Source organism: Macaca thibetana, chromosome 4 (assembly GCF_024542745.1).
Source record: "Macaca thibetana thibetana isolate TM-01 chromosome 4, ASM2454274v1, whole genome shotgun sequence".
Taxonomy (NCBI): domain Eukaryota; kingdom Metazoa; phylum Chordata; class Mammalia; order Primates; family Cercopithecidae; genus Macaca; species Macaca thibetana.
In genome coordinates this window covers 29,536,595-29,562,201 of record NC_065581.1, presented here as the reverse complement: position 1 = coordinate 29,562,201, position 25,607 = coordinate 29,536,595, and the positions used below count along the sequence as shown (strand labels likewise).

Below are 25,607 nucleotides of genomic sequence, written 5' to 3'. Positions count from 1 at the left end.
AAGCCACTGTCTTGGCTGCAGAATTATTGCAGGCATTTTTGTTTAGATTCTGTTAATAACTTCCTGTTGTTTACTTGTTTCTCATCTACCATGGCATTATACTTTTGACATATAGATCCAGAAAATGCTTACTTATAGCCCAAACACATAGGGTTACTTTATATGTTAGGAAAATTTCATAATAAAAAGGAAAAAATGGAGGAAGGGAGGGAAAGAAGGAGGAATGGAGGAAGGAGTGAAAGAAGAAAAGAAGGAAGGGGAAGGGGAAGGAAAGCAGAATGAAAAGGAGGAGGGCGAGAGGTTGAATGGAAATAGAGAAGAAAGAGAGGGAGGGAGGGACAGAAGGAAGGAGAAACGGAAGGAACAAAAAATAAAAGAAACTAAAATAAAGAAAAGAATAGACGTGAGAAACTAGAAACCCTATGTATGGCCAATATTATGAAAATGGGAGGAAATAAAACAGATGTAGTTAACCTCTATAGAATAATGGAAATGTAAGAGGGCTTCATTTGTTTATCCATTGCTGTGTAACAAACTACCCCCAAATTTAGTGATTAAAGCAACAAACATCGACGAATTCAAAACCATAATACAAGTACCAGCAAAATGGAGCCAATGCAAGTAGAAGAAGTTGAATAAACAAAAGGATTTTACAAGTTGGAGTAAGTAAGAGGTCACCGGTGTGCAGATGAAAATGATTTTGTAGTCCAAATCCTCCAAAAAGCAAGTGCCACCATGGGATTAAAGTTACAGCATTTTATTAGGGGACACACCTGTCAGACGATATTGCAAGGGAGGCAGATTACCCCGGGAAAGACAACAGACCAAGATGCAAGTGTGACTCCCAGTGATGGACAGAAGGAGAGAGAGTTCACTGGACATGTCCTAGACCACAGGCAATCTAAGGAGAGTTGAGCAAGGCCATGGAAGAGTCCTGCAGCCCATGGGAAGCAGAAGGTCAGTACCAATGCTACTGAGGATGTCAGAGCACAGGAGCAGGGCCTTGGGGGATTACCCACGAGTGTGACTCAAACCTGCTGCCCTGACGGGTCTGTGCCCTTGGAAATCAAATCCTCTCAGGCTGAATTGCTGGATGATTCTGCTCACACTTACAATGAGGTAAGGGAAACCAGAAGGCCCCCAGGTGGATCTCTGGTTTCCACACATGCTTTTGCCCTCCTGTGTGAAAGCAGCCATGCCTCCTCCTGAAGATGAAGATCTATTACCTGGGCCTGGAGAGGAGGAGACTCCTCTTCTCACCAGGTGGTCTCTGGGCACACATTGTCCAAACTTCTGCGGTGACTAAAGTAATGTGTAGTTCAACGGGCTCTCTTTTGTCTCCTTTTAAGGGTACCCTCCTTTGGAAACCAGGACCTCCTAACCTGTACAGCCCAGTGTTGGGAGATAAAACATGCAAAATACCCTAGTGGGTGAATCAAAGAGATTGGACATGGAGCCAAACCTGCTTCCACCTTTTGATTTCTGGACCCACATGTTCTTCCACTGAGAACACAGCACCACAGAGACGTCTCTGATTCAAACAATGTACCATGTTCTGAAAGATGGCACCCACCCCTCAGAGTGCTTCCTCCAGGCTGGCACTGAGCTGTGCCTGTAGAAGACCTGTCCAGCATTCCTTGTGGCTGGCAGCCCCTGGGTGGTGCAGTTGGTGATACGATTAGTGGAACCCACAGCCATGGAAACACTGAAACTTTCCCTGCCAAGTGGGTCCTTCAGGCAGATAATGGGCTAGGAGCACCGCCTAGCATGTGGATCAGGAATGCCAACTTCCTACCTGCTGTTCATCCACCCCAGTCAACGTGAAATTGTCAATGAAATGAGCTGATTGAATATCCTATAGGATATCCAGTATGTCTACTGTAGTCTTAAGACTATATACTATAGAGGGCAGAGGAGTTACAATAGCCCTGAGGCAAATGATAAATAAATGTGTTGTGTACCCTACATGAATATGAATCACTCCGTATCCCCTTTCTAATTGGAGAGGAAAGGAATGCACTCACCAAATCCACAACTGCACGCCGTGTGCCTAAGGATTTATTGATCTGCTCTACCAGTGATATCCAGACAACACAAAAACTGCAATTATAACTCCTACTTGGCCATACCTAGAGTAATTTCATTCATTGTTTAGGCCTCACCAGGCTCCCTCAGGGACAGTTTGCTGGATTATGTAGATACAATAGACAGCCCCAACACCACCCCACATCCATCAGCTCTCTAATGGTGATGCGACACCCACAGTACTTTCAGTGTCTCCCACAAGACACACGAGGTTGCCTGCTTGCCATGGTGCCTGCTTTCCACCCCTCTACACCCCCGTGTCACTTTCATTGTGTCCTGAATAACAGTTTCAAGTTTGTCTATGGTTTCTGTGAGGAGCCGGGACATCCAGATAGAATGGGCCACATGAATCAACTGGTACGTGTTTCCCCTTTCAGGCAAAGTCTCACTCACTTCACACAAGCACAGAGATCCCCATACAGGCCACTAGACTATGAGAAACAAACGCACCCATCCAAACCCAAAGAATGGACTCAGAGACCCGGAGAAGAGCAAAAGTGAGACTGTGAGTGATGGTTTTGCAATATCGGGTGTCTGGAATGCAGACACACCAGGGACGGTTTGAACAATTTCAACAATGTATTCGCTAGTGCTCAAGTCCCTCCCCCATTTCCTCATTAGCTGAGTACCAAGGGCTTATGATTTTCCCAGATGTCACCTATTGGTAGTTTGATTAAGATTTCAAGTATGTTCCTTAGTGTCTTTTTGCTGCATTTTGGTGCAGCCCATAATGCATTGCTATTGTCTCAGGACTCTTTAAACATTTGACTTATGGCCCTAATGGCTGCACTTAGTTGATAAGAAAGGGTACAATTATCTATGTTGCAAGCTAGCCTAAACTAAATTTTTGGTGAGGTGGGGAGGGGGTCATTGAGGGGGCCCCAACCGATAGGCTCCTGGCCAGTGTATGAAAGGGAAAGCCAGAAGGAGAGGGGGTGGTGGCTGAGTACATTTTGCTTCTTTATCTCTTTATGACCATGTGGGCTGCTTAAACCTATACTAAGGCACGTAGAATTGAAAATGAACCATCACATGTAGGTTATTTTTTATACCCTTAAGTCCTGCCCAAGCCAGGGCTGGGCCAAGGCCCTCAAACGTCCAGCTGTGGCCTCCTCCTGCTGCAGATGAGGAGTGGGCTGCAGGGAGGGCCATGGAGCCTGCTCTGTCCCCATCCCGGTCTCTGTCTCTCAGGCTGACCAGGGCACATCCAGGTGGGTGAGTTGGGAATTGCGTGCTGATTGCTGAGGGCCTGGATGATCACTATCTCAGAGGGAGCAGCTGTGATCTGGGGAGGGCTAGAAACTGGAGAGGAATCCAAGGAGAGGTGGTGCCTCTAGTCCCTTCCTCTCTGCATCCCCCTCCCCTGTTTCTCCAGCCATCAGGGGGACACCAAGAAAAAGAGCCACGACCCCAGACTGAGGGCTCCTGTGTGTACAGTCCCTTTGAGGTCCCCTTGTACCAGGGAGGGTCCTGAGTGCATACAGCCATCCTCTGTCCACTTTGCAGCTCCCCATATATCTCATCTGGGAGCTGTCTCAGGGGTGTCATGTCTTCTGGGTCCCTCGAGGCCGTGCTTTTTCCAGGTTCCCACCATATGGCCGCTGTCTCCCTGTGTTTCTTGCAGATAATATGGACAAGGTGATAAGCAGATGTCCCTGGGCTATTTGGGGAATGGGGACCAGCTCCCTGTCAGGGCAGCTGTGGTCCCTGTTTTCATCCTATGTCCAGGTGTTACCTTTTTCAGCCCCCGAGGGTCATAGTCCCCAGGGGGCTGTTTTTTGGGCTTTGTTCTGTACTCTGTGGCTTCACCTTGCCCTCTTTGAGCCAATTTTTTTCTTCTTAACATAGTCATGGCCTGGTAAGTTTAAAATAGGAGACAGTCAGAATCATTTCCCCCACAGCCAGGTTGTTTGAGGGGAAAGGAAAAGAGCAGCAGAAAGTTTTCAGTTTCTGCAAAGACAGAGACAGTGCAGGGCACAGTGAGAGTCTGGGGTGTCCCGGAGACCCAAGTGTTTCTGCCATTTCCGCACTTCCGTGTGTCTGGTCAGTGAGGTGGTGGTGACTCATCCTTGAACCTAACGGCACTGTCAGTCGGCGCCTCAGGCCTGGGCAGATGGGACGGTTCATCCCCTGCCCTGCAGCAAGAGGGCCCCGTCCAGGGACACCTACAGCACGGGCAGTGCAGGTCTGTGGTCGCTCCTGCTCTCACCTGTGGCATCTCCTGTAGAGGGACTGTCAGTTCTGGTTCCCTGTAGGCAGGAATGGTTTCACTGGGACAATGGCCAGAAAAAGGGCATGAAAATCACATGTTAATTTCTCAAAATTCCTGCTTTAAATGTTGATGTCCATCAACATAATTTCAGTTGGAGAATCTTAATAGGATGTCCTCCAATACTGATGTTGTAAGGGACGTTGAATGGAACAGGAACACAAGTTTAGAGCTTCCTTTCTCAGAGGATCCATGTGGGAGATGGTGCCTGTGGCAGTGACAGTCCCCAGGTGCAGAGGGTGCATAGAGGCAGCCTCAGGCTGAGGGGTCTGAAGAAACCCCCTACTGCACAAGGAGAAGGAGAAGATCCCCTGTGGGCAGCAATGGCAGTGGCCTGGGTGGAAGCCCTATTAGGAACGGGACAGGAAGGGCTTGCAACCCCACTAAGCAGCAGCCCTGGGGTGGAGCTGCATTTCCAGGGGTGAGTGGACAGTCAGGAGCAAGCACAGCCCATATGCAGGTTATGGGGAGGGGAGGCTGGGCCTCCTTGAGCAAGGGAATCACCAGCATCAGGTCAGGTGCAGACTCCATGGCAGCCACATATTTCCACGCTGGGCCTGTGAGCCTCAGGGCTTCCTGATGGGATCTCCAGTTAGGAGCTGTGTGCTCAGAGCTGGGAGGGGAGAAACGCTGAGCTGCAGGTGGAGGGCAGAACCCACAGTGTGCAGGGTCTGCCCTGGTGTGCAGGTGCCTCTGCAGATGAGGAGGTCCTGGGGTCTGAGGGGTAGAAGGACTGTGTGTGTGACCCAGCCCAGGACTGGAGGACATGGAGACACGGCCAGGGCCTCTCTTGGGGAGGCCTCCCACTGTGTCAGGGCTGGTCAGGCGTGAGAGGAGGAGGAAAGGGCACTGAGTTTCCTCCTGGGTCTTGTTCCTGAGTCCTGGGGTCCTTTCACTCATTGCCGGGGTGGGTGCTGGGCACAGGGCAGGTGCTGATGCTGATGGAGTCACGGGAGGGGACTGGCAGGGGCTGGGAAAAGTGTCATGGGAGGGAGAAAAAAGTGGGGATGTCGTCTTCCCTCAGAGAAAGGGTGAATCTGATTTTGGAGTGACTGAGGAGGGAGAAGTCCTCAGGGAATAAAAGCAGCGCCCTGCACCCAGTGGAACATTTACTGTTTCTTTCTTTTCTCCAGAGCTGATGAGCCTACAAGGCCCAGATCAACACCTGGCTGGGACAGGAGACCACCAGGGCAGTGCACAGCTGAGATCTCAGTCTCTGGTGTCAGCTCCTGGGTCCGCTGGCTCCACTGAGGGCAGCTAGACTCTGCAGCCAGGCGGTCTGGATTCAGCTCCTTGCCTATGTCTCAGCAGCACGTTCTCTCTTGGTGCCTCAGTTTCCTCATCCATGACATGGGGAAACTATGAGCATTTATTTCTTGTGGTTGGATGAATGAAAAGGGTTAATATATATGAGGTGCTTGCAGCTGTGCCGTATTATTTTTGTTCTTTTATTATATTTGATATATTACATATGCAGTAATTGTATTATTATAGGTGACCTTTATGAGTGAGTGTCCTGCTTATGGCTCCTTGTGGGGAGCCCAGGATCATCTTTCCTGGCACCTTGAGGTCCTGTCATCTCTGTCACACTCTCCTGCATTACCCCATTCTATTCTGTCTTCATATTTTATACTATAGATATTTAGCTCTTAAATAGAAATTTCCGGTCTGCGTTTTATTTCAAGTGTCTGGGAAGGGATAGAGTGTGAGGTTCAGGAGAGAAGGAGAGGTCTGTCTCGATGACTTGACACAGCACAAAGAAATCTCCCCTCCTCCCCCACATCTCCACACCAGTTCTCATTGAGGGACAGATTCACATCAACACCAAAAGGGCTGGGAAGGGATGGGGGGAACATCTGGGGCCAATGTTCAGGGGCTGACTCTGTGGGGGACACCTGCCCTGCAGAGTTGGAGCTCACATGTGATGACGTAGAGCTGAAGGGTGATATCAGGGAGGTGACAGAGAGTGCTTTGTGGTTTCCTGATTACAAAGATTAGAGGTCAGTCAGCTTCTGGGGTGAAGTGACTGTTGGGGAGATTGAACGGAATTAATGAAGAATAAATGAGCTGGGAATGAGGATGAGTAAAGCAAGCATCAGTATCTCCTGCCATCAGTTCAGACTGACTGGGGAGGTGGGAGAGTTCCTGATCCTGTTGCGTGGTTCCTCCTAACTTCCTGGTCTTGGGGGCACAGGTGGGTGGTGCTGTTCATGGTCAGGGCAGCCTCAGCTCCATCCAGATAAAGCAGTGGAGGCAGAGAAAGTTAGGGGAGCACCTGTGAAACAGACCAAGGCAGGGATGGGAGCCCCCTGTGCAGCAGGAGTGGATGCAGGACCTGCCTGGAAGCAAGAGAAGGATGAGGGAACCTAGTTGGGTCCTGTTTCCTGCCTGCCTGTGTTCACAGGGTAACCAGTAAGGGAGCTGGCGTAGGGAATTCGTTCATAAGCTATCTATCCAGAGATGTGTTTATAGATATATTCTTTCATGTTTGTATTCAGGTTTGTTGTCACAGACACATTTATCCATGTATGTTTTATGTTTAAGTTACTTTGGAATGGTTCAGTCACAAAATCTTAATCTCTTAACTTGTGCTGCTCTCTACACAGACACACATTCGCACACACACACACATTCACACACATGCTATACAAACATGTCTACATGTATCTATAAAGAGACTTGTTATGTTATTTTTAATTTTTTTAAATTCATATATATTCATGGGGCACAAGCGCAATTTTGCTATATTGCTATATAGGTTGTGGTAAAGTCAGGGCCTTCAGAGCATCCAGCACTGGAGACAAGCACATTGTACTCACCAAGAAATCCCTCTGTTATACACCCAATGCCAACCACCCTTACCCTTCTGGGTCTCTGTGATCCATCATTTCACACTCTGCTTTTATGTATATAAAGAGATATTAACCAAATATGGCAGAGTGGTAACTTGAATTTTACTGCACCATTCTTTCAGCTTATTTGCACATTTGAAAATTTATACAATATAAGTTGGAAGAATGAGGGAAAAGAGGGGGGGGGAGAGAGAGAGAGAGAGAGAGAGAGAGAGAGAGAGAGCTGAATCTGAATAGGCTAGGGGTTGTGTCCCACTAGGAACCATAATCGATCTTTGCCATTTTGAAAGTGTGTCCCCTGAGCTGCCTTCAGAGAGTTCAGGAGGGAAACCTGTTTTCACAGAAATACCAAGATGCCATCTGCCTGTTTCATTATGTTGACTTTTCCATTAATGCTGCAAATGCCATGGTAGGTAACACACCCAGCACCTTAGCAGAACCAAGGCAGTGGCTCCAAACTGCACTGCCATTTAAGAATTTCTTTGATGGTGCAGTAAAAAATTTATGTTCATTAAAGTTTGATCCTTGAGTACACATCTTTAATATTTCCTGTGAGAAAATGGGAAATATGCATAAAACACTTATTGCACAGAGAAGCAGGATGGTAGCCTTGACAAAGGGCACTTGTGTGACTCAGTTATGAGTTCAAACAGCAGATCTCACTCACCCACTGAAAGGCAGTTGCATTAACTCCTGTTTGGGGGTATTATGAATAAAGCTGCAAGAGTATTTGTGCACAGGATTTTCGTGAACATAAAGATTTCCCGTGTTTGAAATAAGTGCATAGGAGGGCAATTGTTAGTCATAAGGTAAATTGCACGTTCAGTTTGAAGAAAACTGCAATACTCATTTCCAGAGTGACTGTCCCATTTTAAAAAAAACATTCCTACCAGCAATATAAGAGTGACCCAGTTTCTCTGCATCCTTGCCAGCATCTGTTGCTACCTTTATTTTGTATTACAGCCATTCTCATCACTGTGGTTTTAATTTGTATTTTCCTACTGGATAATCATGTTGACTGCCTTTTCATCTGCTTATTAGCCTGGTGTTTATCCTCTTCAGTGAAATATCTGTTCATGTCTTGCTTATTGCCTATTGTGTATTTGGATTTCATTTTTACTGTTGGGTTTTTTAATTTCTCCATATATTCTGAATACAGTCTTTACAGAATATGTTGTCTGTAAATATCTTCTCTCGTTCTGTAGCTTGTCTTTTTAGCTCTTCACAGGTCTCTCACAGAGCAACAGTTTTTAGTGTTGATAAGATCCAATTTGTTAACTTTTTTTTTGATGGAACATACTCTTGGTGTTATGTCTAAGAACTCTGTCCAGTCTTAGTTTGGATGACTTTTTCTTAAAAGGTTTGTAATTTTAAGTTTTAAACTTATTATTTATTTTAGAAAAAAAAAATTCTTGCCTAGGCTGGCCTTGAACTCCTGGGCTCAAGGGATCCTCCCACCTCAGCCTCCCGAGTAGCTGAGAGTACAGGCCTGTGATACCACACCTGGCTCAATGTTTGCCATTTTAACTCTGTGTTTTACATTAAAGCTTGTGACTCATTTTGAGTTATTTTTTGTATAAAGCATGAAGTTTGGGCTCAGGTTATTTTTTCCCACTGTGGTTGTCCAGTTGTTCCAGCACCATTCGTTGGGAAAGCGCTCCTTCCTTCATTGAATTGCTTTTGTGCTTTTGTAAAAGTCAGTTGTGCATATTTGTATGATTTGCTCATTTTTGGTTGAGTTGCTCGTCTTTGTACATTGAGTTTAAGAACTTGTCTTATATTCTGGATAGATGTTCTTCATCACAAATGTAATTTGTGATCAACTGTGAAAATTTTTCCCTCAATCTATGGCTTGTCTTCTCATTTTCTCAATAATGTCTTTTGAAGCACTTAAGTTTTAAATTCTAACTAAGCCCAATTTCTCTCTCTCTCTTTTTTCATTTGTAGATCATGTTTTTGGTAATTTATCTAAGAATCTTTTGCCTGACTACCCAATGTCACAAAAATTTTCTCCTATATTTTCTTTTAGAAATTTGATAGTTTTAACTCATAAATTTTAGCTGTTTAGGTCTCTAATTTGTTTGAGCTTATATATTTTTTCTTTTTTTATTATGCTTTAAGTTCTAGGGTATATGTGCACAACGTGCAGGTTTGTTACCTATGTATACATGTGCCATGTTGGTGTGCTGCACCCATTAACTCGTCATTTACATTAGGTATATCTCCTAATGCTATCCCTTCCCTCTCCCCCCTCCCCACAATAGGCCCTGGTGTGTGATGTTCCCCTTCCTGTGTTCAAGTGATCTCATAGTTCCGTTCCCACTTATGAGTGAGGACATGCAGTGTTTGGTTTTCTGTTCTTGCAATAGTTTGCTGAGAATGATGGTTTCCAGCTGCATCCATGTCCCTACAAAGGACACAAACTCATCTTTTTTCATGGCTGCATAGTATTCCATGGTGTATATGTGCCACATATTCTTAATCCAGTCTGTCACTGATGGACTTTTGGGTTGATTCCAAGTCTTTGCTATTGTGAATAGTACCGCAATAAACATACATGTGCATGTGTCTTTATAGCAGCATGATTTATAATCCTTTGGGTATATACCCAGTAATGGGATGGCTGGGTCAAATGGTACTGCTAGTTCTAGATCCTTGAGGAATCACCACACTATCTTCCACAATGATTGAACTAGTTTACAGTCCCACCAACAGCATAAAAGTGTTCCTGTTTCTCCACATCCTTTCCAGCACCTGTTGTTTCCTGATTTTTTAATGATTGCCATTCTAATTGGTGTGAGATGGTATCTCATTGTGGTTTTGATTTGCATTTCTCTGATGGCTAGTGATGGTGAGAATTTTTTCATGTGTCTGTTGGCTGTATAAATGTCTTCTTTTGAGAAGTGTCTGTTCATATCCTTTGCCCAGCCCCTTTTTGATGGGGTTGTTTGTTTTTTTCTTGTAAATTTGTTTGAGTTCTTTGTAGGTTCTGGATATTAGCCCTTTGTCAGATGAGTAGATGGCAAAAATTTTCTCCCATTCTGTAGGTTGCCTGTTCACTCTGATGGTAGTTTCTTTTGCTGTGCAGAAGCACTTTAGTTTAATTAGATTCCATTTGTCAATTTTGGCTTTTGTTGCCATTGCTTTTGGTGTTTTAGACAAGCTTATATTTTATGTGGTGGTAAGTGTCACTTCGTATTACCTATGCAACTTTATTGACGATCAATTGACAAAAAATGTAAGAATGTCTTTCTAGATTCTCACTTCTGTTCATTGATCTCTGTGTCTCTCACTTTCACACTGTCTGGATTATTGTAGTTTTATAAGACATTCCATCTTTACATGTCTCCTGGACACATAGCCAAGAATGTCCCCAGAGTGTATGATCAGGAGGCAGACGGTGGGATTATACGGTGTATGGACATTAATCAGACTAGATAAGGCTAATTTGATTTCTCAAGTGCTTGTACCAAGAATGGGAAAGAGCTCATGTTGCTCGTGTTTCTGAAAACATTCACTTGAAGTAGGAGATTAAATATTAAAAGCCACTGTCTTGGCTGCAGAATCACCCTAGACATTTTCTTCATATTCAATTAATAACTTCCTTTTCTTTACTTTTATATTATAAATTATGGCATTATACTTTTGGCATTAAGTTCAAGTGATGCTTCCTTTTAGCCTGAACACTTAGGTTTTATGAAAAAAATAGAGGGAGGGAGAAAGCTCTGAGGGAGGAAAGGAGGAAAGAAGGAAGGAAGGACAGAGAAAGACAAAATAAAAATGTTCAAAAAAGAATAGGAGGAAAGGGTTGGAAACGGCAAATATGGCTAATGTTATTAAAATGCAAAGTATTAAAAGATGTGTAGATAATATCCATGGAATAATGGAAACTTAAGAAAGCCTTGGCCAGGCGCAATGGCTCACGCCTGTAATCCCAGCACTTTGGGAGGCCGAGACGGGCAGATCACGAGGTCAGGAGATCGAGACAATCCTGGCTAACATGGTGAAACCCTGTCTCTACTAAAAATACAAAAAATTAGCCGGGCGTGGTGGCAGGCACCTGTAGTGCCAGCTACTCAGGAGGCAGGAGAATGGCGTGAACCCGGGAGGCGGAGCTTGCAGTGAGCTGAGATTGAGCCACTGAACTCCAGCCTGAGCGACAGAGTGAGACTCCATCTCAAAAAAAAAAAAAAAAAAAAGGAAGCCTTAATGGTTATCAAGTGCTGTGTCACAAACTACCTCAAAATTTAATAGCTTAATAGAACAAGTATCCGTTAACTCAAAGAGATACTACAAACACAAGTAAAATAGATTCTATGGGGGTGGCAGAAGTTGGACGAAGAGAAGGATTTTACAAGTTGAAGTAAGTAAGAGTTATTGATGTGCAGATGGAAATAATTTTTAGTCTAAGTCCTCCAAGGAGCAGATGCCAAGATGAGCTTCAAGTCTGCGGCATTTTATGAGGGGACACACCTGTAAGGGAATATGCGAAGCGAGCCAGAAATCCCAGGAAAAGGCAGCAGACCACAATGCAAGTGTGACACCAAGTGCTGGACAGAAGGAGAGAAGGTTTGTTCGACACATCCTAGAGCACAGGCAATCTAAGGAGGGTTGAGCAAGGCCATGGAGGAGTCCTCCAGCCACAGTTGGCCATCAGAGGAGTCCCGTGTCTCCCAGTAATGGCCTGTCTTAGTGCGCCTGCTGTGACCGGTCACTGGCTGGGAACAGCCCATGGGAAGCAGGGCTTCTGAGGATGTCAGAGCACAGGAGCGGAGCCTTGGGACATTATCTAGGTGTATCACTCAATCCTTCCTTCCTGAGGGTTCTGGGCTCTTGAATATCAAACCCTCTCAGGCTGCGTTGCTGGATGATTCTGTTCACATTTACAACACGACAAGGGGAACCATAAGGCCTCCAAGTGGATCTCTTATTTCCACACACACTTCTGCCTTCCTTGTGTGATAGCAGCCCTGCCTCCTCCTCTTCTCACCTGCTTGTGTCTGGACACATACTATTCAAACATCCCTGGGGGCACCCATAATGTGTAGTTCCATGGACTCTCATTTGTCTCCTTGCCAGGGTGCCCCCTTTGGGAAACCAGGACCTCCTCCCCTGCAGAGCCCCGATATTGGAGAGGAGAAGTGCAAAATCACCCTGAGGGTGAATAGAAGGGATGAGACATGGAGCCACACCTGTTTCAACTTCTTGGTTTTTGGACCCACGTATTCTTCCTTCTGTAAACACAGCACCATACAGACGTCTTTGATTTAATACGCGCAGCACATCCTGAAAGCTGGCCCCCGTTCCTCAGAGGGTTTCATCCAAGCTGGTACTAAATTGTGTCTGTGGAGACCTGTCTATGACTCGGTGTGGCTGGCAGCCCCTGGGAGGTGCAGGTGGTGATATGACCAGGGGATGCCTTGGTCATGGCCCACGCTTCATCCCTTTCCCTCTGAGGTGTGTCCCGCGGGCAGATAATGCACTGAAATTCTGAGCCAGTGGATCAGGAATGCCAATAGTGATACTGGCTGAGGGTCTGAGAGTAGAGAGGAAAAACACACCACATCGAATAGGTACCTACCCCTGTGAGGATGAACCTCCGCCTCGCCGGCAGCTTCCCACTTGAGCTGGGTGATCTGAGCCGCCGTGTCTGCGGCGGTCAAGGAGCACAGGTCCTGGTTCCGGCGATGTAATCCCTGACGTCGTAGGCGAGCTGGTGATATTCCAGAAGGAGGCGCCCGTCGGACCCCTTGTCGCAGCCAGGCATCCTCTAGATGGTGTGAGACCCTGGCCCTGCGCCCGCGGTCAGCCCCGCCCACCGAGCCCCACCCCCGCCCCTACCAACCTGCGCGGATTTTGGCCTAAACTGAAAATGAAACCGGGTAACGGCTCCTAGGCTGCTCCCCGGTCAAGGGTCTTCGGGTCCCGCGGCCTCGGGGTGGATCTCGGACCCGAAGATTCGGGGAGACCCGGACTGTCCGTGGGGGATGTGCAGGGGTAGTGACCTGCGCCCCAGGCCGGTGTCACTCACAGGCCTCGCTCTGGTTCTAGTAGCCGCTCAGGGTCCGCAGGTTCATTCGGTAAACTGTGCGTTGGTCTTGGCGGTCCCTGTCTTCTCCTCCCAATATTCCGGCCCCTCCTGCTCCATCCACGGCGCCCGCGGCTCCATCCTAGGACTCACGGCGTTGCTGTCCAACCGCACGAACTGCGTGTCGTCCACTTAGCCCATGGAGATGAAGCGGGGGCACCCCGCGGCCCGGCCGGGACGTGACGGTGTGGAAATACCTCAAGGAGTGGAAGCCTGTGGACGAGGGGGGGCGCTGAGACCCTCCCGACCCTCCTCCTGGCACCGCAACCGGGTTCCTGCGCCCCTGCCGGGCGGACCCCTAGCTACTCCCCACAGAAGCTGTTTCCCTCCCGACCCCGCACTCACCCGCACAGGTCTGGGTCAGGACCAGGCTTCCCGAGAGCAGCAGAAGGAGGGTCCGGGGCGCCATGACCCCATCCTTGGCGACTGGGGAGAATCGGAGTACTGGTGGGTGCGTGGGAACTTTAGAACCCGGACCCTGGCTACATTGATTGACTTCTCTAGAAACCCGACACTCAATAGGAGTGAGAACTGGGGCCGCCCGGTGAGTATCCAGGAAGAAGGACCAGACTCAGGTTGAGAGAGGGAGAAGAGAAACCCTTCGGAGATGGGGAATCCCCAACGCTGGGCCTCCCCAGTCCACACACGCTTTCTGAGCCTGAGATTCTGAGAGCCACGCCTGGGGCTCTGGGACTTCGCCCTGACCCCGCTCCTCCTGTGCCAAGCGCTCTGTCTCAATGTTTCCCTGAGTCTTGGCCCAGGAACTGTCTGAGAAACCAGGGAGAAACACACGGCATGGGCCCCATCCCTCTTTCTTCACTTTTCATCACGGACTCCCCGTTCCAGAACTGGACTCCCTGCCTCCTACTCCTTACCTGTCCCAGTGGACTCTTCTAGAAGAAAAATCACCCCAGAGAGCTTGGTGCCAGAGAGTGAGCTTGCCCTGGGAATGGAGGTGTAGAGACAGGGCTTTTTTTTTTTTTTTTTTTTTTTCTTTTTCTTTAAATCTGGAGAAGTTGCACCTGAGTGCATGAGATAGAACAGAGACCAGTTTGCTTTTTGTTTATTAACTACAGTGGGTAGCAGAATCTTGGTAATCCCTAAATGATCAGGAATCTAATCGGTAGAAAATGTGACTTTGGTCCCTTGACATATAAATGTGTCTAAAAACAGTACAACAGGACTCACAAAGCTCCTAAGTTTCACTTTCCCAGACAATGTATCTGTGACTCCCGCTTGTAGTATTTTATATTTACCTTCATTCCGTAGCCCTGCGTTTCTTTGTGAGTCCAGGACATCTCCTAATACAAAATAGCCGCTGTGTTATTTTATGTTGCAACCAGGAGCCAGTACAGACTTTATTCACCTCACAGTGGCAAGCACTCAATGCAGTCACAGTGCCCCTCACCAGTGCTCATGCACTGCCTGCTTTTAGGAAGTATCCACATCTAAGTGTTGTGTATATTTTATAGGAACACTTAGTATTTTTAAAATCTGATTAACGTAAAAACAATTAGTTTTCGGGCAGACCCACATAAGGTATTAAAGGTCAACTGCAAAGAACACCCAGCGAGGCTCTGTAGATGGATGTATTAAAAATCTATTAAACAAGTGTTTAAACCTAAGAATTCTGCTGCTTTCGAATTCTTTCCCTCTGCTCCATTTCCTCACCTCCTGCTTCTCCAGCCCTTCCCTCCATCCCTCTCATCCCTCAGGCGCTCCTCTCCCCTTAGTCCCCACCACCCTGTCACTCCCGAATTGTGGCTCTGGCACTGTCCCATGACCTGCTGCGTGACTGTTCTCTCCACAGTGGTCCTGCTCCTGTGAGTCACAGTGTGTCATTTCTCCACCTAAAACATTCCAGTGGCTCCACCTTGGTCTTGTGAAGCTTCTGGAATGTCAGGCACGTGAGCATATGAGGGTACACCTGGTTCATCGTAGGGATTAAATTAATTTTTGTTGACTGAATGAATGAAATATGAGTGTATTAAATTGCATCACAGAAAATTATAAAATGTAAAATACTGAAAAAGTTCAGAAAGATTTTATTTTATGTAACTAGTGTGCATATCAATTCATCAATTCATTCATGCACTACCACCCCTGGCAAAACAACACCCATTTATCTGCTTATAGTTCCTTGCTCAGAAATCTGGGCAAAATGTGGAGAGAATCTCTGTTCTGGGCTTCCAAAAGCTGTGTTTTCAGTTTGAATCCTCCTTCAGGCTTATACAGAGGTGGCAGAATGAAGTTTCTGGCAGTTGTAAGACTGAGGTTCCTGTTCCTTGCTGGCTGTCACTGTAGAGAACAGGGAGGACTGTGCTCAATTGCTGGTGCCCAACAGCGTTCTTTCCTACACAGCCTCTTCATTTTCAAAGCCCACGGTGGAGGAAACCCCTCATGCTGAATCCCTCTCACACTGTATTTCTCTATGCTCAGGAAGAACCCAGTCCTTTCAAGGACTCACCTGATTAGGACAGTCCAAGCAGGATAAACCCAGTCTAAAGTCAACTAATTGAGGTCCTTAATTATATCTGCTAAATCCCTTCACAGCAGCACCTACATCAGAGTTGGTTGAATAACTGGGGGAAGGTGAATGACCAGGAGCTGGTTGTTGAGGCCATCATAGAATCAGCCCAGCAAGGATTGGATCTTCCTTTCGTTTTTAATTGGGACACAGTTGGAAATTGAAGTTCAAGTAAAGTGATCATTGTGAATGGTAATAAAATGCATCCTCTTCACCCATGGACATTCTTCTTACCTTTTAAAACTAAGTTACATGTTTAATGTCTTATAATTAATTTAGGCCAGGTGTGGTAGCTCACGCCTGTGATTCTAGCACCGTGGAAGGCAGAGGAAGGCAAATTTGTTGACTCCAGAAGTTGAAGATCAGCCTGGGCAACATGGAGAAACCCCCATCTCTACAAAAATATTTAGAAAATTAGCCAGGCGTGGTGCTTCATGCCTGTAGTCCCAGTTACTCAGGACGCTGAGATCAGAGGGTCCCTTGAGCCCAGGAGGTCGACACAGCAGTGCATGGTGATCATGCCATTGCACTCCAGCCTGGGTGACAGAGTGAGACCCTGTATAAATAACAATAATATTAATAATAATGATACATTTAGAGCAAATGTAAACTAACATGTAATAATAGATTCTCTTTTATGAAAATGTATTAGTTATTTACTATTGCATAACAAATTATGTAAAACTTAGCAGCTCAAAACAGCAAATATTCATCATCTCCCACAGTTTCCGATGGTCAGGGATCCAGGAGAGGTTTCCCTGAGTGCTTCTGGCTCAGGGCCTCTCACAAGGTTGCAGTCCAGTTGTCAGCCTAGGCCTGCATCATCTGAGGGCTTCACTGGGGCGGAGGATTCACATGAAACATGAATCAGTCACATGGCTGTGGAAAAGGCCTAGTTCCTTGCTGTCTGTTCCCAGAAGGCCTCAGTTCTCAGCCACATGGACCTTTCCTCAGGCCTCAGGGCTGCTTATTGCACAGCAGGTGGCTTCCCCCAGAGCTCATGATCCCAGAGACCTTGAGAGAGAAGGGGAGGCTGCAGTGAGTTTTATGTTCTACACCCAGAGTCACAAACTATTATGTCAGCATTACTCTATCAGTTTGAAGTTGTATTTGTTCGTTCTCACACTGCTATAAAGAAATACCTGAGACTGGGTAATTTATAAAGGAAAGAGGTTTAATTGACTCACAGTTCTGCATGGCTGAGGAGGCTGCCCCAGGAAACTTACAACCATGGCAGAAGTGGAAGCAAACACGTCCTTCTTCACATGGTAGCAGGAGAGAGGAATGCAGATCGAAATGGGGAAAAGCCCCTCATGAAACCATCAGATCTCATGAGAATTCTCTCAGTACCATAAGAACAGCATGGAGTTACCATACCCATGATCCAATCATCTCCCATGAGGCCCCTCCCCCAATACACAGGGATTACAATTTGCATGACAATTCAAGATGAGAATTGGGTGGGAACACAGAGCCAGACCATATCAGAAGTGCATCATTAAGTCCAAGCCACACTCAAGAGAGGAAATTAAGCAGCACCTCTGGAATGGAACAGTATTAAAGGATTTGAATATATGTTTAAAGCAAAATTAAAACACTTGTTTCAGGATTTTGAAAATCAAAGTTTTTTTTATCTAATTATTTTCGTTAATGCCTTTAGCTTGTCTTTTTTTAATTTAATTTAAAAGTTCCAGGGTACATGTGCAGGATGTGCAGGCTTGTTACATAGCTAAATGTGTGCTATGGTGGTTTGCTGCACCTATCAACCCATTACGTATGTATTAATCCTGGCACGCATTAGCTATTTTTCCTAGTGCTCCTCCTACCACTGCCCTCCCCCAGCAGGCCCCAGTGTGTGATGTTCCTCTCCCTGTGTCCATGTGTTCTCATTGCTCAGCTCCCAATTATAAGTGAGAACATGTGGTGTTTGGCTTTCTGTTCCTGTGTTAGTTGGCTGAGGATAATGGATTTTGGCTTCATCCATACCCCTGCAAAGGACTTGATCTAATTCCTTTTCATGACTGCATAATATTCCATGGTATATACGTACCATATTTTCTTTGTGCAGTCCATCATTGATGGGCATTTGGGTTGATTTCATGTCTTTGCTATTGTGAATAGTGCTGCAATGAACATACACATGCATGTATCTTTATAATAGAATGGTTTATTCTCCTTTGGTTATATACCCTGTAATGGGATTGCTGGGTGAAATGGTGTTTCTGGTTCTAAATCTTTGAGGAATCACCAAATTGTCTTCCACAATGGTTGAACCAATTTACATTTCCACCAACAGTGTAAAAGCCTTCCTATTCCTCCACAACCTCGCCACATCTGGTGTTTATTTACTTTTAAATAATTGCCATTCTGACTGGCATTAGATAGTATCTCATTTGTGGTTTTGATTTGCATTTCTGTAATCAGTGATGTTGAGTTTTTTTCATATTTTTTTGGCCACATGTATGTCTTATTTTGTGAAATGTCTCTTCATCTCCTTTGTCCACTTTTGAATGAAGTTTTTTTCATGCAAATTTGCTTAAGTTCTTTGTAGATTCTGAATATTAGAACTTTGTAAGATAGATAGATTGCAAAAATTTTCTCCCATTCTGTAGGGTGTCTGTTTGCTCTGATGACAGTTTCTTTTTCTGTGCAGAAGCTCTTTTGTTTAATTAGATCCCACTTGCCCATTTTTGCTTTTGTGCCAGATGCTTTTGGCGATTTCTTCATAAAATCTTTGCCCATGCCTGTGTCCTGAATGGTATTGCCTACATTTTCTTTCAGGGTTTTTTATAGTTTTGCGTTTTACATTTAAGTCTTTAATCTATATTGAGTTAATTTTTGTGTAAGGTGTAAGGACGGGGTCCAGTTTCAATTTTCTGCATATGGTTAGCCAGTTCTCCCATCACCATTTACTAGATAGGGAATCCTTTCCCCATTGCTTGTTTTGTCAGGTTTGTTGAAGATCAGATGGTTGTAGATGTGCAGTCTTTTTTTGTGAGTTCTCTATTCTGTTCCATTGGTCTATGTGCCTGTTTTTGTACCAGTATCATGCTGTTCTGTTTACTGTAGCCTTATAGTATAGTTTTAAGTGGCATAGTATGATGCCTCCAGCTTTGTTCTTTTTGCTTAATATTCTTTTGGCTATATGAGCTCTTATTGGATCCATATGAATTTTAAAATAGTTTTTTTCTAATTCCATAATAAGCTTCTCTTTTAAAATTAATGATTAAATGTTTGAGACATCACAGAGCCTTGGGTGCTTAGGAGAAAACAGTTTGAAACAGAGAAAGGAGATGCAACAGTATCTCTGAATTTTTCTTGTGAATACCTTTAATAACAATGTTGTTTTCAATGAGTTAACACAGTTGAGAACATAGAGTAACTAGATCAAATAGTTCCAAGACTTCAATCCCATAAAAATAATGCCTCAAAAATAAAACTTTGTTCTGTCTAAGATGTCTCAAATTTAGTGGAAGCATGTCCCAAGCGCCAGTTTTCTTATTGAAATATCATCTTCACTAAATATTTGCCTACACTTAAAAAACAAAAAACTCTGCTATATGGAGTAGCCATTCTTTTGTTTCCTTAATTCTCAGTAAACTTGCTTTCACTTAGAAAAACATTGCCTAATCAAATTGCTTTTCATTTACAAAAGTGTGAATCTCATACTTCAGTCAACACATCTAGCTTAGCACGATGCCAGTAACTTTGGTTTGAAGCAGTAGCCTGAAATGGTTAGCTCAAATTGAGAAACAAGGTTTTTTCAAAAACTAGCTATTTGGTGGGCATTCCATAATAAACTTAACATCTTTTGCTCTGGTATTGAATGAGATGTGATAGAAGTCATTTGGAGACCACTATGATTTTTAAATAACACAGCTATTATGTGCTTCTGAAGTTTTTTTTTTGTCTTTTTAGCAGTCCTATTCTGTTTTCCATTCACATTTGCTATTCCATCACTGGTTATTCCTTCCTACTCTTTTCATGTTTGATTTATTTTGATCAATGATGTGCATTTCCAATTCCGTAAAAGTTTAATTCAGTTTTATGTGTGGTAGAATGTAACATCAAATCCTTTGCAAGATGGAATTACCTTGCACAGCAGATTGAACATTGTATAATTGAAAATCTGGAGAGATGCCAGTGAGCCAAGGGTTAAATGACCTATTTTTAGCCAAGGTCATTTTCATGGCATCCTGGTCCTCTCTGTCACATGGCTCCTTACAATTCTCTGTGGTTTGCTTCCAATGTAAGTAGTTCTTGTTAAGGATCCTTGCAATGAATTTTGGTATTCTTTTCTCTCACATTTTTTTTAAATTATACTTTAAGTTCTAGGGTACATGGGCACAACGTGCAGGTTTGTTACATATGTACGCATGTGCCGTGTTGGTTTGCTGCACCCATTAACTCGTCATTTACATTAGGTATTTCTCCTAATGCTATCCCTCTCCCATCCCTCCATCCCACAACAGGCCCCAGTGTGTGCTGTTCCCCATCTTGTGTCCAAGTGTTCTCATTGTTTACTTCCCACCTATGAGTGAGAACATGCAGTGTTTGGTTTTCTGTCATTGCAATAGTTTGCTCAGAATGATGGTTTCAGCTTCATCCACGTTGCTACAAAGGACATAAACTCATCTTTTTTATGGCTGCATAGTATTCCATGGTGTATATATGCCACATTTTCTTAATCCAGTCTATCATTGATGGACACTTGGGATGGTTCCAAGTCTTTGCTATTGTGAATAGTGCTGCAATAAACATACATGTGCATGTGTCTTTATAGCAGCATGATTTATAATCCTCTGGGTATATATCCAGGAATGGGATAGCTGGGTCAAATGGTATTTCTAGTTCTAGATCCTTGAGGAATCACCACACTGTCTTCCACAATGGTTGAACTAGTTTACACTACCAACAGTGTAAAACCTTTCCTATTTCTCCACATCCTCTCCAGCATCTGTTGTTTCCTGATTTTTTAATGATCACCATTCTAACAGGTGTGAGATGGTAGCTCATTGTGGTTTTGATTTGCTTTTCTCTGATGACCAGTGATGATGAGCGTTTTTTCATGTGTCTGTTGGCTGCATAAATGTCTTCTTTGAGAAGTGTCTGTTCATATACTTTGCCCAGTTTTTATGGGGTTGTTTGACTTTTTCTTGTAAATTTGTTCAAGTTCTTTGTAGATTCTGGATATTAGCCCCTTTGACAGATGGGTAGATTGCAAAAATTTTCTCCCATTCTGTAGGTTGCCTGTTCACTGTGATGGTAGTTTCTTTTGCTGTGCAGAAGCTCTTTAGTTTAATTAGATCCCATTTGTCTAATTTGGCTTTTGTTGCCATTGCTTTTGGTGTTTTAGTCATGAAGGCCTTGCCCATGCCTATGTCCTGAATGGTATTGCCTAGGTTTTCTTTTAGGGTTTTATGGTTTTAGGTCTAACATTTAAGTCTTTAATACATCTTGAATTAATTTTCGTATAAGGTGTAAGGAAGGGATCCAGTTTCAGCTTTCTACATATGGCTAGCCAGTTTTCCCAGCACCATTTATTAAATAGGGAATCCTTTCCCAATTGCTTGTTTTTGTCAGGTTTGTCAAAGATCAGATGGTTGTAGATGTGTGGTGGTATTTCTGAGACCTCTGTTGTGTTCCATTGGTCTATATCTCTGTTTTGGTACCAGTACCATGCTGTTTTGGTTACTATAGCCTTGTAGTATAGTTTGAAGTCAGGTAGCGTGATGCCTCCAGCTTTGTTCTTTTTGCTTAGGATTCTCTTGGCAATGTGGGCTCTTTTTTGCTTCCATATGAATTTTAAAGTACTTTTTTCCAATTCTGTGAAGAAAGTCATTGGTAGCTTGATGGGGATGGCATTGAATCTATAAATTACTTTGGGCAGTATGGCCATTTTCATGATATGGATTCTTCCTATCCATGAACATTAGATGTTCTTCCATTTGCTTGTGTGCTCTTTTATTTCATTGAGCAGTGGTCTGTAGTTCTCCTTGAAGAGGTCCTTCACATCCCTTCTAAGTTGTATTCCTAGGTATTTTATTCTCTTTGTAGCAATTTTGAATGGGAGTTCACTCATGATTTGACTCTCTGTTTGTCTGTTATTGGTCTATAAGAATGCTTGGGATTTTTGCACATTGATTTTCTATCCTGAGACTTTGCTGAAGTTGCTTATCAGCTTAAGGAGATTTTAGGCTGAGACGATGGGGTTTTCTAAACATACAATCATGTCATCTATGAACAGGGACAATTTTACTTCCTCTTTTCCTAATTAAATACCCTTTATTTCTTTCTCTTCCCTGATTGCCCTGGCCAGAACTTCCAACACTACATTGAATAGGAGTGGTGAGAGAGGGCATCTCTGTCTTGTGCCAGTTTTCAAAGGGAATGCTTCCAGTTTTTGCCCATTCAGTATTACATTGGCTGTGGGTTTGTCATAAACAGCTCTTATTATTTTGAGATACATTCCATCAATACCTAGTTTACTGAGAGTTTTTTAGCATTAAAGGCTGTTGAATTTTGTCAAAGGCCTTTTCTGCATCTATTGAGATAATCATGTGGTTTTGTCTTTGGTTCTGTTTATGTGATGGATTATGTTTATTGATTTGTGTATGTTGAACCAGCCTTGCATCCCAGGGATGAAGCTAACTTGATCATGGTGGAGAAGCTTTTTGATGTGCTGCTGGATTTGATTTGCCAGTATTTTATCGAGGATTTTTGCATCGATGTTCATCAGGGATATTGGTCTAAAATTCTCTTTTTCTGTTGTGCCTTTGCCAGGCTTTGGTATCAGGATGATGCTGGCTTCAAAAATGAGTTAGGGAGGATTCCCTCTTTTTCTATTGATTGGAATAGTTTCAGAAGTAATGGTACCAGCTCCTGTTTGTACCTCTGGTAGAATTCGGCTGTGAATTCATCTGGTCCTGGACTTTTTTTGATTGGTAGGCTATTAATTATTGCCTCAATTTCAGAGCCTGTTATTGGTCTATTCAGGGATTCAATTTCTTCCTGGTTTAGTCTTGGGAGGGTGTATGTGTCCAGGAATTTATCCATTTCTTCTAGATTTTCTAGTTTATTTGTGAGAGGTGTTTAGAGTATTCTCTGGTGGTAGTTTGTATTTCGGTGGGATCAGTGGTGATATCCCCTTTATCATTTTTTATTGCATCTATTTGATTCCTCTTTCTTTTCTTCTTTATTAGTCTTGCTAGTGGTCTATCAATTTTATTGATCTTTTCAAAAAACCAGCTCCTGAATTCATTGATTTTTTGAAGGGTTTTTTATGTCTCTATCTCCTTCAGTTCTGCTCTGATCTTAGTTATTTCTTGCCTTCTGCTAGCTTTTAAATGTCTTTGCTCTTGCTTCTCTAGGTTTTTTAATTGTGATGTTAGGGTGTTGATTTTAGACCCTTCCTGCTTTCTCTTGTGGGCATTTAGTGCTATAAATTTCCCTCTACACACTGCTTTAAATGTGTCCAAGAAATTTTCACATGTTGTGTCTTTCTTCTCATAGGTTTCAAAGAACATCTTTATTCCTGCCTTTGTTGTTTACACAGTGGTCATTCAGAAGCAGGTTGTTCAGTTTCCATGTAGTTGTGCAGTTTTGAGTGAGTTTCTTAATCCTGAGTTCTAATTTGATTGCAGTGTGGTCTGAGAGACAGTTTGTTATGATTTCTGTTCTTTTACATTTGCTGAGGAATGCTTCACTTCCAGCTGCATGTTCAATTTTGGAATAAGTGTGATGTGGTGCTGAGAAGAATGTATATTCTGTTAATTTGGGGTGGAGAGTTCTGTAGATGTCTATTAGGTCTGCTTGGTGCAGAGTTGAGTTCAAGTCCTGGATATCCTTGTTAACCTTCCATCTCATTGATCTGTTTAATATTGACAGTGGGGTGTTAGAGTCTCCCATTATTAGTGTGTGGGAGTCTAAACCTCTTTTTAGGTCTCTCAGGACTTGCTTTATGAATCTGAGTGTTCCTGTATTGGGTGCATATATATTTAGGATAGTTAGCTCTTCTTGTTGAATTGCTCCCTTTACTGTTATGTAATGGCCTTCTTTGTCTGTTTTGATCTTTGTTGGTTTAAAGTCTGTTTTATCAGAGACTAGGATTGCAACCTTGGCTTTTTATTTTCCGTTTGCTTGGTAGATCTTCCACCATCCCTATATTCTGAGCCTATGTGTGTCTCTGCACATGAGATGAGTCTCCTGAATACAGCACACTGATGGGTCTTGACTCTTTATCCAATTTGCCAGTCTGTGTCTTTTAATTAGTGCATTTAGCCCATTGACATTTAAGGTTAATAATGTTATGTGGGAATTTGATCCTGTCATTATGATGTTAGCTGGTTATTTTGCCCATTAGTTGATTCAGTTTCTTCCTAGCATCGATGGTCATTACAATTTGGCATGTTTTTGCAATGGCTGGTATGGGTTGTTCCTTTTCATGTTTAGTGCTTCCCTCAGGAGCTCTTGTAAAGCAGGCCTGGTGGTGACAAAATCTCTCAGCATTTGCTTGTCTGTAAAGGATTTTATTTCTCCTTCACTTATGAAACTTAATTTGGCTGGATATGAAATTCTGGATTGAAAATTCTTTTCTTTAAGAATGTTGAATATTGGCTCCCACTCTCTTCTGGCTTGTAGAGTTTCTGCGGAAGGATCTGCTGTTAGTCTGATGGGCTTCCCTTTGTGGGTAACCCGACCTTTCTCACTGGCTGCCCTTAGCATTTTTTCCTTCATTTCAACCTTGGTGAATCTGACAATTATGTGTCTTGGGGTTGCTTTTCTCAAAGTGTATCTTTGTGGTGTTGTCTGTCTTTCCTGAATTTGAATGTTGGCCTGCCTTGTAAGTTGGATAAGTTCTCCTGGAAAATATCCTGAAGAGTGTTTTCCAGCTTGGTTCCATTCTATGCATCACTTTCAGGTACACCAGTCAAAGGTAGATTTTGTCTTTTCACATAGTCCCATATTTCTTGGAGGCTTTGTTCATTTCTCTTTACTCTTTTTTCTCTAAAGTTCTCTTCTCACTTCATTTCATTAATTTGATCTTCAATCACTGATACCCTTTCTTCCACTTGATCGAATCGGCTACTGAAGCTTGTGCATGTGTCACGTAGTTCTCGTGTCATGGTTTTCAGTTCCATCAGGTCATTTAAGGTCTTCTCTACACTGTTTATTCTAGTTAGACATTTGTCTAATCTTTTTTCAAGGTTTTTAGCTTCCTTCTGATGGGTTTGAACATCCTCCTTTAGCTCAGAGAAGTCTGTTATTACCGACTTTCTGAATCCTGCTTCTGTCAACTCATCAAACTCATTCTTTGTCCTGCTTTGTTCCATTGCTGGCAAGGAGCTGCAATCCTTTGGAGAAGGGGTGCTCTGGTTTTTAGAATTTTCAGCTTTTCTGCTCTGGTTTCTCCCCACCTTTGTGGTTTTATCCAACTTTGGTCTTTGATGATGATGACCTACAGATGGGGTTTTGGTGTGGATGTCCTTTTTGTTGATGTTGATGCTATTCCTTTCTGTTTGTTAGTTTTCCTTCTAACAATCAGGTCCCTCAGCTGCAGGTCTGTTGGAGTTTGCTAGAGGTCCACTCCAGACCCTGTTTGTCTGGGTATCACCAGCAGAGGCTGCAGAGCAGCAAATATTGCAGAACAGCAAATATTGCAGAACAGCAAATATTGCTGCCTGATCCTTCCTCTGGAAGCTTCGTCTCAGCAGTGCACCCGGCTGTATGAGGTGTCAGTTGGCCCCTACTGGGAGGTATCTCCAAGTGAGGCTACATGGGGATCAG

The 25,607-nt window shown here is 43.8% G+C and overlaps 1 protein-coding gene and 2 pseudogenes across 4 annotated transcripts in view; 1 reads left to right on the top strand and 2 right to left on the bottom strand.

Moving 5' to 3' along the window:
- Window positions 1–25,607, bottom strand: part of LOC126953085 (mamu class I histocompatibility antigen, alpha chain F-like) — a 245,625-nt gene that overhangs the window by 63,950 nt on the left and 156,068 nt on the right. The gene's annotated exons all lie outside the window — the stretch shown is intronic.
- LOC126953102 (patr class I histocompatibility antigen, alpha chain G-like) overlaps window positions 1–25,607 on the top strand; it is a 230,601-nt pseudogene that overhangs the window by 183,805 nt on the left and 21,189 nt on the right. The gene's annotated exons all lie outside the window — the stretch shown is intronic.
- Window positions 9,736–14,916, bottom strand: LOC126953190 (saoe class I histocompatibility antigen, A alpha chain-like; annotated as a pseudogene). The gene is made up of 3 exons (XR_007725140.1): window positions 13,640–14,916; window positions 13,238–13,507; window positions 9,736–12,589 (listed from the first exon to the last, which is right to left on the bottom strand). The product of XR_007725140.1 is annotated as a saoe class I histocompatibility antigen, A alpha chain-like (transcript).